The sequence below is a fragment of the Coregonus clupeaformis genome, chromosome 18 (genome assembly GCF_020615455.1).
Source record: "Coregonus clupeaformis isolate EN_2021a chromosome 18, ASM2061545v1, whole genome shotgun sequence".
NCBI lineage: Eukaryota > Metazoa > Chordata > Actinopteri > Salmoniformes > Salmonidae > Coregonus > Coregonus clupeaformis.
In genome coordinates this window covers 24,530,877-24,551,118 of record NC_059209.1, presented here as the reverse complement: position 1 = coordinate 24,551,118, position 20,242 = coordinate 24,530,877, and the positions used below count along the sequence as shown (strand labels likewise).

General features: G+C 42.0%; 1 protein-coding gene across 1 annotated transcript in view; it reads left to right on the top strand.

Moving 5' to 3' along the window:
- LOC121572969 (calsenilin-like) overlaps nt 1-20,242 on the top strand; it is a 72,463-nt gene that overhangs the window by 29,487 nt on the left and 22,734 nt on the right. The window lies entirely within an intron of this gene.

Genomic DNA, 20,242 nt, shown 5'->3' with positions numbered 1-20,242 from the left:
GGACTGTAAAGGTGTGTAGTGATGCTCTATCAATGGCTATCTATCTGGATCTTTGAGAACGACTCTGGAGGAATTACTTCAACGTTAACTTTATATCCCTCCTCACCACCAAAATAAGTGACCTTTGACTAACCCTCTATTTTCCCACGCAACAGATCTGAAGAGAGCTTTTTTCAGTGTCTACCCACTTTTGGATATTTTCCATTCCATAATCGTTTACATTTAATATCCATTTTGTTGGCCAGTCTCTCATGCTGCTCAGTGCCTTATGTTAGCACAACCTGACAAGCTTAGCCAAGCCTCCCAAGTACCTAGCCTAACTGACTGACTGCTGCAGAGCTTAGCATCTGTTGTTCAACAACAGCGACTATTACCATCACAAACCTTGCACCTGCTGGAGTCTCCCACGTCAGGCCTCTGTGTGTGGGCTTTCCCTAAGCAGGCTCCCCCTGCCCTCTCCCAGCCATGGGGATCCAGATCCAGGGTATGGAGCTGTTTGCCATTGGCGTGGTCATGATAATGTTTGTGGCAGTGCTCAAGGGCTTTGGCATCCTGGAGCCTATGTCCTCCTTCGAAGGTAAGAGCCCTGAGGGGATTCCAGCTGAGGCTGGGGCTGAAGCTGGAAATCCAGTGAAAGGCTGGGGGGCAAAATGCTGGTGGTCTGTATCTTTTTATTCCATGTTCAAAAAGGTGGACATGGCATTTAGGTCGACGTTTCAGCATGAACTATCTGCTATCTGAGATAGGGTGTTCAGTCTGTATCTGGTATTTGAGAGGCGAAGTGGGTATGTGGTACCTAGGGGGTTACACAGTAGATATTCCGGGATCATATCTGGGTATCTAGTATCTGGGATGGGGTATTTGGTGTGTGATGTCTTGGCATTGGGTATATTCTAAGATAGTATAAAAAAGTCACACACTCTACACTCTTAGAAAAAAAGGGGTTCCAAAAGGGTTCTGTGGCTGTCCCCAGACAGTAGGAGAACCATTTTTGATTCCAGGTAGAACCCTCTTTGTTCCAGGTAGAACTATTTTGGGTTCCATGTAGAATCCTCTGTGGAAAGTGTTCTACATGGAACCCAAAAGGGTTCTACCTGGAAGCAAAAGGGGTTCTTCAAAGGGTTCTCCTATGGGGACAGGCGAAGAACCCTTTTTGGTTCTAGATAGCACCTTTTTTTCTAAGATGTATGCACTGTATGCACTCTTGGATGTGTAAACCTAACCAAACCTAAAGATCCCCTCTTCTGAGGCTGGGGTAGGGCAGTGTGCATCTTGTCACTGGGCATTCTGAGATAGGGCATTTTGGTATTTATTAGGAAATATTTCTCAAGAGAAAACACTATATGTTTTAGTGGGCATTAAAGTAAAGTGTACACTAAAGGTAAAGTGTAGATTCAGGGCTGTAAAGAATCCCATCAGCAATCGGATGATATACTGTTCCCTGAAGGATATATAGTTTTAGGCCAAAGGCCAGTCAAAGTGCCCTGTAGTCACTGTGCCAAAGCACTTACAGTTGAAAGAACTTCAATCTCACAGTGAAGTGCTTTAGTTCTGACTTATCACAGGCATCATAAGCATTAGAGAGCATTATACTGTAATGTTAATAGCTATGTGTGCCTTTTACATTCTTATCTAGGAATCAGGTAAATAATTATGTAGTATTTGACACATTTGGTGCTCCTGTGGATAGTTGATTGTGAAGGAGTGGCTCATCCATGAATCATTGCATTCGCTCATTCAATTTTTCTCTCACTCAATCCCTCCATCTGAACTCAAACTTCTGTCCTCTCTTCTCACTCTCAATTCCTCTACAGTGCATCTCTCTTCTTCTCCCTTCCTCCCCCACTCTCCCCCACTCTCTCTCTCTCTCTCTCTCTCTCTCTCTCTCTCTCTCTCTCTCTCTCTCCCTCAGTCCTTCCACAGTGCATTTTTATCTCTCCTTCTCCTCTCTATTCCTCCCTCTCTCCCTCTCTCACATCTTCAGATAGGCAGGGCCCACACCCAGGTCTAGCATTACCTAGCATTAATTATACATGCAGTATCGAACAGGCTTTCTCTGAGACCGCCTAAATATGGAGCCTGCAGTCCTTCGCCAGGACCCTGAAGGACACTGGCTGTCCAGCAATGGCCGCCAAAATCCTCCCCCACTGTTCAGTAGTGTCCCATAACAGCTTTTCCTCTCCTATTTTTTTTTGCTCTCTCTCAATCTCTCTCACTTTCTCTCTTTTAAGTGACTCTCTGACATACACTCAGTCCCAGCAGAAATATACATAGAGAAATACATAGTTTCAAAGCCATAATAATAGTTACATAACCATAAGTATAGTTATATAGCCATAATAATACACTGAACAAAATTATAAACGCAACATGTAAAGTGTTGGTCCCATGTTTCATGAAATAAAAGATCCCAGAAATGTTCCATACTTTTCAAGTTTTTTTCTCTCAAATTTTGTGCACAAATGTGTTTACATCCCAGTTAGTGAGCATTTCTCCTTTGCCAAGGTAATCCATCCACCTGACAGGTGTGGCATATCAAGAAGCTGATTAAACAGCATGATCATTACCAAGGTGCACCTTGTGCTGGGGACAATAAAAGGCCACTCTAAAATGTGCAGTTTTGTCACACGAGCAATTGGCATGCTGACAGGAGAAATGTCCACCAGAACTGTTGCCAGAGATTTTTTATGTTAATTTCTCTACCATAAGCCACCTCCAACGTTGTTTTAGAGAATTTAGCAGTAAGTCCAACTGGACTCACAACCGCTGACCATTTTTTTACCACGCCGCTCAAGACCTCCACATCGGGCTTCTTCACCTGCGGGATCGTCTGAGACCAGCCACCCAGACAGCTGATGAAACTGTGCAGTTCGGCATCGTAACCGACTTCAGTGGGCAAATGCTCACCTTCGATGGCCACTGGCACGCTGGAGAAGTGTGCTCTTCACGGATGAAACCCAGTTTCAATTGTACTGGGCACATGGCAGACAGTGTGTATGGGGTCGTGTGGGCCAGTGATTTGCTGATGTCAACGTTGTGAACAGAGTGCCCCATGGTGGCGGTGGGGTTATGGTATGCGCAGGCATAAGCTAACACAATTGCATTTTATCGATGGCAATTTGAATGCACAGAGATACCGTGACGTGATCCTGAGGCCCATTGTCGTGCCATTCATCCGCTGCCTTCACCTCATGTTTTAGTGTGATAATGCACGGCCCCATGTTGCAAGGATCTGTAAACAATTCCTGGAAGCTGAAAATGTCCCAGTTTGATACCCACTGAGTATGTTTGGGATGCTCTGAATTGATGTGTACGACAGCGTGTTCCAGTTCCCATCAATATCCAGCAACTTCGCACAGCCATTGAAAAGGAGTGGGACAACATTCCACAGGCCACAATCACCAGCCTGATCAACCCTATGCGAATGAGATATGTCGTGCTGCATGAGGCAAATGGTGGCCACATCAGATACTGACTGGTTTTCTGATCCATGCCCCTACCTTTCTTTTAAGGTATCTGTGACCAACAGATGCATATCTCTATTCCCAATCATGTGAAATCCATAGATTAGGGCAGCGGTTCCCAAACTAGCGGTCGCAACTGATATGAAAATTGGGTTGTGGGAGAATTTCCAAAATCCTGAAAAACAAATACATATACCAAAATATATATATTTTAATATCGTCTTTGTATCTCATGTGGTTAACCTTAAAAATCTAAATCAAAGTTATTCAAAGCTAAAAGATACAATTCAACTAGAGAGCGCCCTTAGATCATGGGAAAAGGCCGCACTTGACCGTTGCACTTGAATCATTCCCACGGTGAATGGATAGGCCCGCTACATTTACATTTAAGTCATTTAGCAGACTCTCTTATCCAGAGCGACTTACAAATTGGTGCATTCAACTTAGGATAGCCAGTGGGACAACCACTCCTTTTTAAAAATGTTTTTATGGGGGGGGTGGGGGAGGGGGAGGTAGAAGGATTACTGTTATACTATTCCGGGTATTCCTTCAAGTGTGTCCGGAAGGTGGTCAGTGACTCCGCTGTTCTGGCGTCGTCGGGTAGCTTGCTATGATATGAAACCACACACTATTGCAGAGACTTTGATATTACCGGCCGCAATTGATATGGAGAAAACAATGTGTGGGGAGGCAGAGGCAGTGTTGTGTTCAAGACCACCTAAAGCAAGACCGATTCAATACCAAGACCGGAGCAAATCGAGTCCGAGTCAAGACCGAGACTTGGAGGGGGACGAGGGGTCCGAGACCGAGTCAAGACCGAGACCAGAAAAATGCGAGTCCAATTCAAGACCATGATTGTAATTTGGTCAAATTGGCACCATAATAATAGTTCAAAATGTCCAGTATTTCTGTGTTCATATTTCAGAAGAACATATGAATTCTTTAGACATTCAGAATGTTGAAAAAATGTATGCTGAGGACAAATAGAGCTACTCTACAAATGATTACTAACCCAAACACAGTGGGGAACAATGAGGGCCTTTTACGCCTTCAAAGAAGGGCTAAGGATTTATACAATAATTATAATAATAATAATTCTAATTACATTATTATTTTCAATTATGTTCTGATTGAATCTCTTCAGTTTTAGTTAGTAAGGAAAGGGTTAACACTAAAGAAAAAAAATATCTAATCAGGATTTTTCTTTGGTGGTCTCTGGGGAGATTAATCTAGCTAGCCAAGTGAGCCATTGGTTAGGCCATCAGAAACTAGATAGAAGGCATCTACCATTCAACTGTATTACGGCAACATTTTGGAGTGACAGTGGAATCATCCAATCACCTTTTGACTTGTAATGGGTGGGACCGTTTTTACAAAAACGTATGGAAACTTCTGCAATCTCGAAGGCCAACAGGTCACTGTGCAATAGAGAAGTAGTTTTCCCAAGGTCTAGTTAGCTAGCTTTTGTTGTAGGCTAGTTTGCAGCGGCTGCAGAGGTGTTATCGAAGAGGATGTTCCTAATTTGTTAGCTTCTCCCTTTTCAAGAATAACTTCCACCTGAAGATACATTTCAAATTGTCATCATCTGGTGAGTGGAACTGTGTTTTTTATTGCAGCTCGCTTGCTGTTGTTAGCCATCTCTTTAAAATGACTTATGTGTGTGAAACATTGTTGCATTTAAAGTTTAGATCGCCGGTTACTTTGTGTGCTAAACGTGAAATGTTTTTTGTAATGGGAAGTAATAGTTGTACTGTCGTATCGGGTGAATGGTGGCAATTATTGCTGATAAACAAAGGAGTCCGCTCATACTGAACTTTGATCATAAGGTTTATTCAGATCACAAGCTTTCAGCATAAGTGACAGATGACATGACATCCGGAGAGCGACGCCTCAGAATGGCCGCTCTGCCCTTTCATCGTTTAACCCCTACTTATAAACAATGCAAAAAGATGGGCTCCCTCTTCTGGCCAATCACCAGTCTCCCCTGTCTACAACACACTTCCTGTCTGTTGTATGTGGCGTTACACTAAAACATTCCCTCTTGATACTAAAATTAACGTCCTCTCTGGTTCCACTTAAAACATTAACAACGTCATAATCTCAATACACGACATTTCCCCCCTTCGAGACTAACTAAAAGTCTCGAAAACAAACAGAATAGGATTATGACAAGTAACAATTTATCTTATTGAGTATCTTTAACATTAAACCAAAAACATTCTCCTCTAGAGTGTAAATACCTTTCTATGAATAACTGTTTATGAAGTGTGAATACATTACTATGAAATATGAACAAATCTTTATGGAGTGTAAGAGCGAAAAACTGTCCGGCAGCCATCTTTTCAGATATCCATCCATCAATCAAGACAGTAAAATTCTCTCACGGTCCCTCTGCCCCAGGCAACCACCTCGATACTCCAAATAAACTCATAAACCATGTAAATGCATTTGAAACTATGATGCAATTAAATACACATGTAAGCCCCTGCAAACAAAATCCTATCCAAAGAATATCCACTCTAAGGCTGGTCAACCCATTGGACCCTACAGTGGACCTCTCCCTGCCTAGACTCCCTGTCCCTAAGCATCACCGAAATAAACAAAAACATCTAAAATCCCCACATGTATTCAATAACATCAAACATCATTCTACAAAACTTAATACCTAAGAATATGACACAATTATGTATTATACATCAAATATGTCTATATTTCATTGCAGACACTGGAATGTAGTCCACTACACTTCATCTCCCCGTAGTCTTCTCTTCCAATGGACTGTTGATGATGGAATCGGAATCTTTCCACCCCTCCTTGTTTTATCTCCTCCAGTCATTGTCCTTTCATATTGTCCTTGTTTGAGTATTTCAATCTCCACATGTCCCCCAAATGCTTCTGAAAGAAAAGGAAAGACCAAACAGTATCTTTTGCAAAACAACAATTTCAAATTAAATATCAATATCAACTAAGAATATAAAAATGATATATAAATGATGCATGAATCACATTAATGATAGAATAATGAACTAGGATAATTATTCATTCATACACTTCCCCCCTTTGATTCATAAAATCATACCAAAATCACACTAATATTGAAAAAAAATGATCAAATTATCAAAAATGATATTTATCCATTCAGTTCCACTTGTCCATCTTCATCCAGATCAGGAACAGTCAACACCGGCATCTGAGTGTTGTCTCCAGGCATCACTCTCCAACCTATCTCAATATCATAGCTTTCTCAAAGGTCAGTAACAAATTACAAACATCACACACAGTGTTATCAAAGCTGCCATTAAATGTAACCCATCACTGCCCCTACTGGCCTACCTGATCTTGCAACCAAGTCTTCACTGACTTCCAGCTCCTTCAGATATACCAAATGCATCCCTTATATTCTTCAATGCATATATATAACCCTAGTGATAATATCTGAACTATCTGGACTCAAAGTATAACTAACATTATCAATAGGATCTTCCCAAATGTTACACCATACCATGGAAAAAATCCCCCCTTCTCCCTTAGATTTATCCTTCAATGATAGGCTTGAAGACTATGACATGTCTCCATGTCTCTTTTCATCCTATTTCCAACCCTAGATTTATCTGTGTCCGGTGCTACCCCTCTTATAATGGTAGAAACCTCATATGGAACCTTCCACGTTGACATGTAACAACATCCTATCCATCCATAGGGTAAGAATATATATGCTTTATCACCACAAACCCTCAAAATATCTCTAAAATTTCCAATAGTTACATTGACAGGCAAAAGCTGATCTTTTAACCATCAAAGTCCTGCTGTTCCTACTACCTGGTACATAAAAAGTAACCTATTTCTCATTACTACCCTTAAGGTCATGCATACCCAAAGTTATCATATAACATCACAATCTGATATTCCCATAAACATACCCCTTACCTCATATGTTTTATTAGAACCAAACAACTTTTAGCCCTCACTGCTTTCACCTCCAATGTTCAGGGTTTGCTGTTACCTGATTTTTCTTCCCATCAAACAAATGCACACAAGTTAATTCACTTAACCCAATACCACCTAACCCTAGGCTTAAACAAATGTTTTGACAACGACATTATTTTATCGGTTACTGATTGTTGCTTATACCACAGTCATGACAAAGCATAAAATTGACACATACTTGATAGAGGTCGAGCGACCGTCTCTAAAATGTTTGTCTGGAATTCTCAACAGACATGGACCCTCAAGATTCCTCACTGATCTTACAGAATGAGCTGCTGGAACATTACATTTACATTTACATTTTAGTCATTTAGCAGACGCTCTTATCCAGAGCGACTTACAGTTAGTGCATACATTATTTTATCGAACCCACAACCCTGGCGTTGCAAACGCCATGCTCTACCAACTGAGCTACATCCCCTGCCGGCCAAATCCCTCCCCTACCCTGGACGACGCTGGGCCAATTGTGCGCGCCGCCCCATGGGTCTCCCGGTCGCGGCCGGCTACGACAGAGCCTGGATTCGAACCAGGATCTCTAGATGGGCAGGTCCCTATTCGGAACCTGCCCATCTATCTCTAATTTTCACAACAGAAGAATCAAACCACTCCATTTAGTTTCTCTCTTCCCTAACGAGCGGTACTGATCAGATACCTCTCCTTGTCTGTCATCAAAATCAAAGACCTCATCCTGTACCTCCATGATGAATCTATATTCTCTCTACTACTATCTGTTCTCCTATTTTAACCCTATTCGTACCATCATTGACAGCACTCTCCATCCGTAACATAAACCCTGAGTCCTTCTTGCGACCCCCTTTAATTTCAGAAAAGTTGTTGTCGGTGTCATACTTCCTACATTTGCTATTGCCATCGTATCATTAATCCCTTCCAAAGTTACCATTAAAGTAGTTGATTTAGCTGATGTATTAACCTTAATTATTTCTAGTGCGAAAGCTACCCATATCCTATGTGTATTATTTACTGTTGGAGTGACTACTGCAACATATTCTTCCTGAACTCCTTTGGTGACTGTGGAAACTTCAACAGTTTTCACATTTTCCATTATAAGCGTCACTTTACGAATTACATAGCCTTTTAACCAATAATTCTTAACCGGAACAAATTTTAATGCTTGCACTAGATAAGTACACATATATTCTCCCTGATCTTTCTCTGTAACATTACGCAAAATAAGTAAACAGTCACTCATAACCCTCTTCCAAACTATACCTCCTTTGACTAGGGGACACCGCTTCTACATCTGGTCCTGTTAACAATACTTATTCTCCATAATTATCTCTCCATGTGGGAGGAACGTCCCCATCCTAACCCTAATAAGTATTTTTCCTCTAAAATTGGTGCTGGAGCCATTGGCTCCCTTATAATCAAATGCGATATATTTATGGCTTTAATAACTATCAATGTTGAAAGAGTTAAATTGCTTCTCACTGTTGTTTTAATAGACTGAAGTATTAATGTCCTTAGTTACTTCATCCATTTTCCCCAAAGATTTGAACTCTTTGCTTGTACTTCCATCTATCACCACTAGTGTCACTTTTTCCCACTCTAAACCCTAACTTTCAAACTTTTGATTATAAAAAATACACCTACAATTACCTTGATCTTCCTACTCTAAAGTGTCCTTCACCATTGTTCTCTCTCTTACTACTAACTTTGAAACTTAGCTTACTGTCTTAGAGTTCCTTCAACCTAGTTCTCCTAACTTATTTTAATCTAATCTTTTCTCCTAACCTTTAAAAACCTTTTCCCACTGATTTATTCACAAAATCCCTTTACCACCAATTTTTAGGATATGTGATTGGGAAAGTCCCCACCTGCTTCTGACTTCTTTACACACAAACTTGGCAAACGACTAAACACCTTTTAGCCTAGCCTGAAATCTCTTAGTGTAAGAATGTAACCCAGAATAACAGTCACCCCTTTTAACTTTATTTTTCAGACAGATTGTCTAATAGATTATCATCCTTCCTATGATATTATCTTTTTAAGCAAATATGATTCCCAAAAACCCTACTTTTTAAAATCTTCTACCAGACAGCCGTTTAGTGTACATCTTATTGTACAATTCAATTTAAACAATGCATCTCTTCCCAACACTACAATAGGTATATGTTATAATATTAGTATGTCTATTTTAATTTCTCTTTGAGTTCTTATAGCATAGCTCAATTGGTTCCCTAAGAGTAATTAGCTGTTTTACTACCTCAAATCCCTATCCTAATTAGTTCATTTTACATAGTGAGATGTTTAACCTCTTTAGGCTGAACACAGATAAGTTTTTCCACTATTCACCATCACTTCTCATAGTCCTCTGGTTTTACTTCAACTGTTAGATATGTTCTCTTCTTCTCTAAATCGGTGCTATCAGCTGACACCCCCCTTCGTATCTTCTAGGCACTCTAGAATCCTTAGGGTTCACCCGGAGAACAGGTGATCTTGACTGGCCCCTGTATCTTCCTTAAAAATGTTCTCTGTTGTTTCCTCCTGACTTGTTGCACTCACAGGTAAAGTGACCAACCTGTCCATAATTATAACAGTCTTCTGAAAGTTGCTGGAAGTGTCGCTGAAATCTTCCTCCTCCTTCTAAGCCTTCTCGTCCTCTTCCTCTCCAATTCTGTGTCTGTCAAGAAACTGGCTGTGGATATGGAACACCTGGTACCCCCCTTGGCTGGTACAATTGCATTTGATATTGTTCAGTTGAAGCTGTAACAGTGATTGTTGATTTGGTTCACTCTGATTCTTCATAACCAAAGCTTCTCTTCTCCACCAGTTGTATGATTGAGTTTTCCTGAGAGTTTCTTGATCCTGTTCTTTCTTGCTGTTGACATATCAGGATTCTTCAAAAGCTTATATTCTAAATTCTGTCCTCAAAATATCATCTTCCATCATCTTCTTACTTTTCTTCTGTGCCAGTCCTTGTAGGATAAACTCATTTTGAATACACAGCACCTTTAGTCCCCTCTTTATCGCTGTCTTCATCTGAACTCGAATCTCTTGTATCCTTCTTCCTTCAACTTCCATCAGAGATCAAATCTCTAGTATCCTTCTTCTTTCCTCTCTTGCCAACTTCCTTCTGATCACAGAGTCATATCCACCCATGACCTCTTCTCAATCACTCTCATCTTCATCATCCTCGTCTTCTTTAACCTCACTCTTCTCTTCCAGACATCTCATTTTCTTCCTTCTGGAGTTTTGGATTCATCTTCATTGTCGTTTCTGCTTGTCCTCTATCTATTATTCATCTTCATCTCTGATGCAACAATCACCCTCCTGGATGATCCCTGGAAGCTGAGGATAACCATCCCTAAGCTCTACTTCCTTCTCGTAAGGTGGGTGTCTTTTCGCTGAATCCGTATGTGAGAAAGGTGTACTAACTTCTGCCATTAGTTTTTCTGTCGCCTTTTCTATATCTTTGTTTATCTTATCGCTGGAATCTTTTATCCGTTTTTGTTTGAGAATGAAGGGCAACTTTTGTTTCACTTGCCAGATAACCTAGCAATACTTTAGTTAAAGGATTACCATTTTGTATTATATCAACCGGTGTAATGACTTTTTATAGCCTTGATGTCGTTTTTCCCCATTGTAACAACCCTTTTATATTCCTTTATCATGAATTATCTTATTTTAGACTATATAGCCTATGGCTTCCCCCCTTTTTTTTTTTTTAAATAAATCAATTAAAAATCATGAATAATTAAAACCAATTTGTATTCCTATATCCTATGTCACCAATTTATCAATTAGTGGTGGCTATCTTACCACAACCCATCAAATGCAAGTGTAAGTTAGTCAACTTCAAAGCAATCCCAAAAACAAAGCCTCTAACCCTTCAACACTACAATTCCCATAAACCCTTATCTTAATTTTACAGAATAATGTCAGTCCCTGATTTCCAACCGAACTGTAATCCAGCCCAGTGATGCACAGAGACTCCAAAATGCAAATTTTATTCAAATCAGTATTTGCCAAGCCTATGTGAAATTGTCATAACATCACATATCCTGTTAGGGGAAGATTTTGTGAACTAGCCTGATATCTGATCCGATCCTCTGCCGCGTCACGTGATGTCACGTCAGCACTTCCTGTATCTCCTCTCTCCTCTCGCTTATCGTTCCTCTCATATGACAGAAGAACAAAGACACAGAATAACATTTTAGTAGTTAATGCAATCACTGAGTATTTCCAACCATTCAATATTCGTTCGTTCTACATTCGCTCTAAGAATTAACTCAGGAATAATTATCGATCGCTCAAAAACATTTTATTTTATTTTAATCCGTCATTTAATTTAATTCATTATACTCCGTCAACATATATTTAATGTATAAATTCACTACATCTCAACAAATAGTTTCATGTTCAAACACCAGCCGCTTTAAAACTATAAGATTCGTGTTAAAATCTCTCCTATTTGTTCCCTCGTCTGTGTCTCCCGGTCTCCTCCTGCAGTGTAACAGATGTGTTGTTTAGTAAAATCCCACGCATGCGCGATACATTCAAAAATACTTTTTCACCGTGGAAGGGAGATTCTTAGATCTCTCCCCAACCCCAAATAGACGGTTAACAGTCCTGCTGTAACTCCCGTTTCCCCCTCATAGTCAAACAACATTTAACAGCGCTCACAAAACATAGAACCGAAATTCCACATACAAACATAATTTAAGAGGCTTTCTCCCATCGCAGTGGGACCTCTACGGTCACATGTTAGCATGCAGCATATTAGCATTTAGCATTAGCATTTAGCCTTAGCCTGTATGCACCATGTAGCATAAAAACAATGCACCTGACATTGCGTCTTTAATTACTTTTTCATTTGTCCTAACTTTAGGCTGCCGTGAGTTCTGGATATTTTATATGAGCGGTCCCCCCCATGCAGATATCCCGTCGGACAGAAGATGGGCAAGCAACCTCCACTAAATCTACAACCAAACTCCAGTCAAGACTGACTGACTGACCTGAAACCCATAACGCGTTACCAGGATTTTATGGCCCACCATGCGGTCGCCCCGTTTGTTACGAGGGCTTATCAAATCCTGCAATGTCCTAACTTGTATACATATCTTGGCCCCGATTGTTCTTGACTTACTATTCAAGCAACACATCTCTATAAACAATCCATAAACTCTAACCACTTTTGCGCTGTTTTTAAAATTTTATAATGATTAGCCAGACCCCCAGTCATCAGCAATAACGCCACCCGAGGCACGGTCGTATGGTACATTTCTCCAGTGTACAATCACATAGCATCCAACCTAACAATCTCCAAAGCTGTGAGGAAAACTCACCCTTTTCTGGCACTTCAGACCGAGTTAGCTTGGCGGCTACGAATGCAACAAAGAAGATTTGCAGACCAGCCCCACGTTGGGCGCCATTTGTCGTATCGGGTGAATGGTGGCAATTATTGCTGATAAACAAAGGAGTCCGCTCATACTGAACTTTGATCATAAGGTTTATTCAGATCACAAGCTTTCAGCATAAGTGACAGATGACATGACATCCGGAGAGCGACGCCTCAGAATGGCCGCTCTGCCCTTTCATCGTTTAACCCCTACTTATAAACAATGCAAAAAGATGGGCTCCCTCTTCTGGCCAATCACCAGTCTCCCCTGTCTACAACACACTTCCTGTCTGTTGTATGTGGCGTTACACTAAAACATTCCCTCTTGATACTAAAATTAACGTCCTCTCTGGTTCCACTTAAAACATTAACAACGTCATAATCTCAATACACGACAGTACATTTCGATTAGGAAATGCTTAGCCTATTGGTTGTGTTTTTGTATTCTTATGATTGGGACCTACTGGCTTATTATGTCCGAGTTTATGGACTGCTTATCCTTTAACATCATGCTGTGTGTGACTGCTGTCTTTCCATCAGCCCTATGCAGTGGTGTAGTGGTGCCTGGATAAGTGGGTATACTCAAATTCTGCCCAAATTTTCCAAAACGGCCCACCCAGCGAAGGAAATGCGCCCTGTGTGAAAAGTCCTACGTTTTCCTATGTTTTTTATGAGTTTTCCTATAGATATTTTAGATTTTCTATATAGAAAAACGACACAAATCTGATGTTCGAAGTACACAACAATGCTTAAACCACATCAGGAGATCATTTTTTAGGTCTGGGAAAAATTTAAAAATATATTTTTGGAGGGTGCAGTTGTCCTTTAATTCAATTGAGCAAAACAAATGCCCTCCCTATGTATACAAATCAGCATGACATCATTCTGACAGGTAGGCCTACTTTGCTGTCAACATTTAATTGGGAAGGTTTTTTGGGAACGCCTTTAGAAATGTTCATGTAAACAGCGCATGATGACTGAATTGTGCATTGCAAATAGCCTACTAACCAAGATTTCGGACCGTTTTCAATACCTGTTTTGCATACCCATTGTTTGCCGATTTAGCATTCACTGGTAGATATCATAAATTGAAACATCTTTCCTACCGACCCTAGGGCTCACCGAAGGCTATTCTTCTGTGAGCTGCTCTTGCTGGCTGCAGATTATATTCAGCTGAAACTAGGCTGTGTGCAGCACACATGTGAATATATTGCACTTGCTTGGTGATTGTGTAGGCTACTTTGTGCATGATTTCTCTATTGTACTAAGTAATTGATAAGACGTATACCTCCACTACACTACTTTGATACACATCAGTGGGGATTAAGTAGTGAGTATATGCAATACCCACAGAAAAAAAAGTGGGTACACGGGGTATACCCAGTGGTGTAAAGTACTTAAGTAAACATAATTGAAAGTACTGCTTAAGTAGTTTTTTAGGGTATCTGTACTTTACTATTTATATTTTTGACTACATTTACTTTTACTTCACTACATTCCTAAAGAAAATAATGTACTTTTTACTCCATATATTTTCCCTAACACCCAAAAGTATTTTGAATGCTTAGCAGGACTGGAAAATGGTCCAATTCACGCTCTTATCAAGAGAACATCCCTGGTCATCTCTACTGCCTCTGATCTGGCTGACTCACTAAACTCAATAAACACACGTTTCGTTTGTAAATGATGTCCAAGTGTTGGAGCCTGCCCCTGGCTATCCGTAAATAAAAAAAAAACAAGTAAAATTGTGCCGTGTGGTTTGCTTAATATGAGGAATTTTGTATTATTTATACTTTTACTTTTGATACTTAAGTATATTTGAAACCAAATACTTTTAGACTTTTACTCAAGGAGTATTTTACTGGGTGTCACGCCCTGGCTCTGGGGACTATGTTATGTTGAGCCAGGGTGTGTAAGTCTATGTTGGTATATCTATGTTGGCCTGAGTGACTCCCAATCAGAGGCAACGAGTGTCAGCTGGTTGTCTCTGATTGGGAGCCATATTTAACTATCGGTCTTTTCACTTTGTGTTGTGGTTTCTTGTTCTCATTTTGGTTTGTTTATGTAACCAGAGACATCACGTTTTCGTCAGTTATTTTGATCGTGTGATCAGTCTAATAAATACTATGTTCACTTTCAACGCTGCGCCTTGGTCCTCCTCATTAGACAATCGTGACAGAAGAAACCACCAGAACTGGACCAAGCAGCCTAGTGAGGAGCAGAGAGGGTGGACTTGGGAGCAGTGGAGTAGGAGTCTCGACTGGGCCAAGCCAAGAGAAGAGGAGAGAGGTTGGACTTTGGAGCAGTGGGGTGAGAGTCTGGCGAGAACGATGGAGGCCTGGCCCACGGGGAGGAGAGACCCCCAGAATTTTTTTAGGGGGGGGCTCACGACGTGGACGTCGGGGCAGCAGGAGGCCGCGATAGAGCGGTCCAGCGGGTTGACAGAGGAGGCCGCCAGGTTACGGGGGCCACTGGTGTTAAAGGGGAAGGAAAGTGTGGAGGCACGGCGAGAGTTACTGGCGTGTGTTGCCAGTCCGGTCCGGCCTGTTCCTGATCCCCACGTAGGGCCAGTGATGTGTGTTCCCAGTACGGGCCGGCCTGTTCCTGCCACTCCCACCAAGTCTGTGGTGCGCGTCGCCAGCCCAGTCCGGCCCATCCAAGCTCCCCGCACCAAGTCAGTGGTGCGCGTCGTCAGCCCGGTCCGGCTCATTCCTGCTCCCCGCACCAAGTCGGTGGTGCGCGTCACCAGCCCTGTCCGGCCCGTTCCTGTTCTCCGCACCAAGTCTGTGGTGCGCGTCGCCAGCCCAGTCCGGCCCATTCCTGCTCCCCGCACCAAGTCTGTGGTGCGTTTGCGCCAGCCCTGTCCGGCCCGTTCCTGCTCTCCGCACCAAGTCGGTGGTGCGCGTCGCCAGCCCAGTCCGGCCCATCCAAGCTCCCCGCACCAAGTCAGTGGTGCGCGTCGTCAGCCCGGTCCGGCTCATTCCTGCTCCCCGCACCAAGTCTGTGGTGCGTTTGCGTCAGCCCTGTCCGGCCCGTTCCTGCTCTCCGCACCAAGTCGGTGGTGCGCGTCGCCAGCCCAGTCCGGCCCATCCAAGCTCCCCGCACCAAGTCTGTGGTGTGCTTCGTCAGCCCAGTCCGGCCTGTCCCTGCTCCACGCACCAAGCCTACGGTGTGCGTCGTCAGCCTGGTAAGGCCCGTTCCTCCTCCACGCACCAAGCCAGGGGTGCGCGTCGTCAGTCCAGCACAACCCGTGCCTGGGTCATGTCCGGAGCCGGATCCGCCGCCGAGGCGGAGTGCCCACCCGGTCCCTCCCCTGTTGTGGTTGTTTGGCGCGGTCGGAGTCCGCGCCTTTGGGGGGGGGTACTGTCATGCCCTGGCTCTGGGGACTATGTTATGTTGAGCCAGGGTGTGTAAGTCTATGTTGGTATATCTATGTTGGCCTGAGTGACTCCCAATCAGAGGCAACGAGTGTCAGCTGGTTGTCTCTGATTGGGAGCCATATTTAACTATCGGTCTTTTCACTTTGTGTTGTGGTTTCTTGTTCTCATTTTGGTTTGTTTATGTAACCAGAGACATCACGTTTTCGTCAGTTATTTTGATCGTGTGATCAGTCTAATAAATACTATGTTCACTTTCAACGCTGCGCCTTGGTCCTCCTCATTAGACGATCGTGACACTGGGTTACATTCACTTTTACTTGAGTCATTTTCTACTAAGCTATCTTTACTTTTACTCAAGTATGATAATTGGGTACTTTTTACACCACTGGGTATACCTGCGTATAGCCTCCACAACACCACTGGCCGTCCGTGTTTTACAAAAAGTGCACTCACGAGAGGCTACTGTCACACACTGAAGGCCAAGGTCCAATAGGTTCGCCACTATGCAAACATGTCTATAATAGATATAAAGACTGTTACAATTTCCCCCGGTCTCCCCTTACTAATAAGGAGCACTCAACTTTCCAACCATTTCCGCCACTCTTCCCTACCAGTGAGTCAAGGAAATTCGGACAAAAGTTTGAGGATATTTTTCAACAAAAGGAAAGGACAGTAATGTTACGAGTAAAGTAGAAAGACCACTTTTCAATAGGCGATAACATTAATGTTTCAAGAAAGGAGCGTATGTATTTGGCCTGGTGAAGCGGTTTTATACGCTGACTGAATGGAAGTTGATAATGAGTTTTTTTACTCCGCTGGTCTCGGGAAGAAATTACGAGTTCTCACTGTCCTAGACCAAGTCAAGACCTAGAAAAAATGTATCCGACACCGAGACAAGACCGAGACACTCAATAAGTGGTCTGGACCGGTCTGGAGTAGCCCACTACAGCACTGGGCAGAGGCAAAGAAACTCACATCAATACCTTTGTCATATAACACTGTTAAACGAATAAGTTATGCTATTCCTAGTAATCAAGAGGAAACTCTCGCATTCACGGATCACTACGGAGGAGTTTTGGTTCCTGATTCAAAGGGAATAAATACCCTGCCGTCTCCCTATGAGCATTATGCGGCGTTCAAAACAACTGGGAACTCAGAACTGGGAACTCTGAAATCTCCGACTTCCGACTTCAGTGCCTTCAAAACAACCTGGAACTCGGGGGAAAACAAGCTCATCCAACTCGGAATTCCAAATCGGGAACTCGGGGCTCTTTCTAGAAGATCACTGACGTCATGATTTTACCTAGTATTTTTCAGAGTTCCCAGTTGTTTTGAACGTGGCATCAGTGCTCTCGTCTCCATTAAAACCAAATATCGATCCAGGTTGGATGTGACAGCAGAGATGAGGTGCGAAATGTCTACACCACTCGCCCGGACTTTGAGAACTCTAACGCTCCATGCATCAAACACACCCATCTCATTAGTGGTGGTGAGATAAGAGACATAATGTCAGACTAATTTGCAACTGACTGTCATAGCCTCACATCAAAAGTATGTGATGGTGAGTTGAGAAGACAATCAGAAATAATGTTAGAATGTTTTTCAATTGACTGCCATAGCCCCAAATAAAAAAGTAAACATTTGCTGTTAATTACATACATTTTTTTCACATGGTTGGGTTGCGAGAATTTTCAGATATCAAAATGGGGTTGTGGACCAAACAAGTTTGGGAACCCCTGGATTAGGGCGTAATGAATTTCTTTAAATTGACTGGTTTCCTTATATGAACTGTAACTCAGTAAAATCTTTGAAATTGTTGCATGTTGCATTCATATTTTTGTTCAGTGTAGTTACATAGCCATAATACATAGTTACATAGCCATAATAATAGTTACATAGCCATAATAATAGTTACATAGCCATAATAATAGTTACATAACCATAATAATAGTTACATAGCCATAATAATAGTTACATAGCCATAATAATAGTTACATAACCATAATAATAGTCCTCTGTAGCTCAGCTGGTAGAGCACGGCGCTTGTAACGCCAAGGTAGTGGGTTCGATCCCCGGGACCACCCATACACAAAAATGTATGCACGCACGACTGTAAGTCGCTTTGGATAAAAGCGTCTGCTAAATGGCATATTATTATATTATTATTACATAACCATAATAATAGTTACATAACCATAATAATAGTTACATAGCCATAATTAGAGTTACATAGCCATAATAATAGTTACATAGCCATAATAATAGTTACATAGCCATAATAATAGTTACATAGCCATAATAATAGTTACATAGCCATACATCCATAGTATGGCCCTGAGTCCCAGGTCCTTCAAATCAATCAGCAGTCAAACAAGGCCATCTGTTTTACCAGCTACATTATTTATAGCCACCTAGTACTCAGCAACAGGTCCATTAACCACCACTATCCAATACTGTGTATGGGTGTCTGTTTGTGCGTGTTTGTGTGTGTTTGTGTGTTTGTGTGTGTTGGTGTATGTGTGTGTCACACAAATCCCTAGTTGTTGCTTTAGATTTGAGACGTTTTATCAGTCCTAATGTGTGTTGTATTTTGGGGCTGTTTGGTGTATTTCTGGTATGTGTGGTGGTGCTGTGTATTTTGGGTTATGTGTGGCTTCAGTGAGATGAGTCTGGCCTTTGATGTTATAATGGCCGTGGACTGATCAATACAGTCTGGACTTCTGCCAACGACTTCCTTACTACTGCCACTAGAGGACAGTAATGATCACTTCATGTCTCTATTTCAAGGGAGTCATGCTGACTTTCTCTGTGTGTGTGTGTGTGTGTGTGTGTGTGTGTGCATGCGTGCATGTGTGTGTGCTTGTGTGTGTTTGGGAGTTGCAAAGCAGTAGTATGAGGGCCTTGAAATAACGAGATGGGTTTTTGGCAAGTGTCACAGGCCTCGAGGGAACTATCGTCCAGTGAATTACTGCATCTGCTCTATCTGACTCTGTCTGACTATGGGTACGTCCCAAATGGCACCATATTCCCTATATAGTGCACTACTTTTGACCAGGGCCCACAGGGCTCTTGTCAAAAATAGTGCCCGATATAGGGTGTGGGCCCTAGTCAAAAGTAGTGCACTATATAGGGAATATGGTGCCATTTGGGACTAGTCCTGTGTGAAGCCTCTGCCTGCTGAGAGCTGTGTTAATGAACTCTGGAGAAACAAGAACAATTAGACTTGAACTGGATCACAGAGCCTGCTGGGGACATGGGATTTAGGACAGATGGGCTGGGTCTCATTACAATAAACTAAAGAGTCTTCTTTTCCATGTCTCCTCTCCATCATCTGCACTAATCTGAAAACATAGGCTTGGTGAAAGCAATATGGCGGATTTCTATTGGGTATCAGCTTCCACCTGTCTTTTTCTATCAGATCAGAGCAGATGAAGGAAAGGAGATGAGGAGAGGAAGCCACTTTAAACTGTTGAGATGCAGCCATATACACTGACTCCTTAAAGGCAAATGGGTATACTGACAAGCACTCCATCAATGTTGTGGAAATATCTCGTTAAACATCTTCATAATGAAGGCATACATCTTGTTACAGATTTGTCTTGTAAACAGGGGGTACGGAGGGATTTATTTTGTTGCTGGAACTGTCCCTAAATTTAGTTGATTTTTCACGATTATTTGAAAGAAATGTGTTAGGTTCCTTCTGTATCTGTGGATAGTTTTCACAGGAGTTCACAGGTTAATGGGATGAAGAGAATGAGAGGAGGAGGGGAAGCCAAGGAAAGAAGGAGGGATGAAAGAGTGTCAATTCTCATGGTTAAGTGATGTATGTCTGTTCGCTCATCAGAGTTTTGATTCAGTGGGATGATATCAGTAACATCTAACCTTGCTGTCCCAGGACTTGGGAGTTAAAGGACGGGACAATAAGTAAACAATTGGAATAATTTTTTGGGAATACAAACAGCGTGGGAATTGTCATGGAAAGAAGGATTGTATTTGTTCCCAGTAGTTTCAGTTTTATTTGAGAGGCTGTTTTCTGTCCTTTTGAATATCAT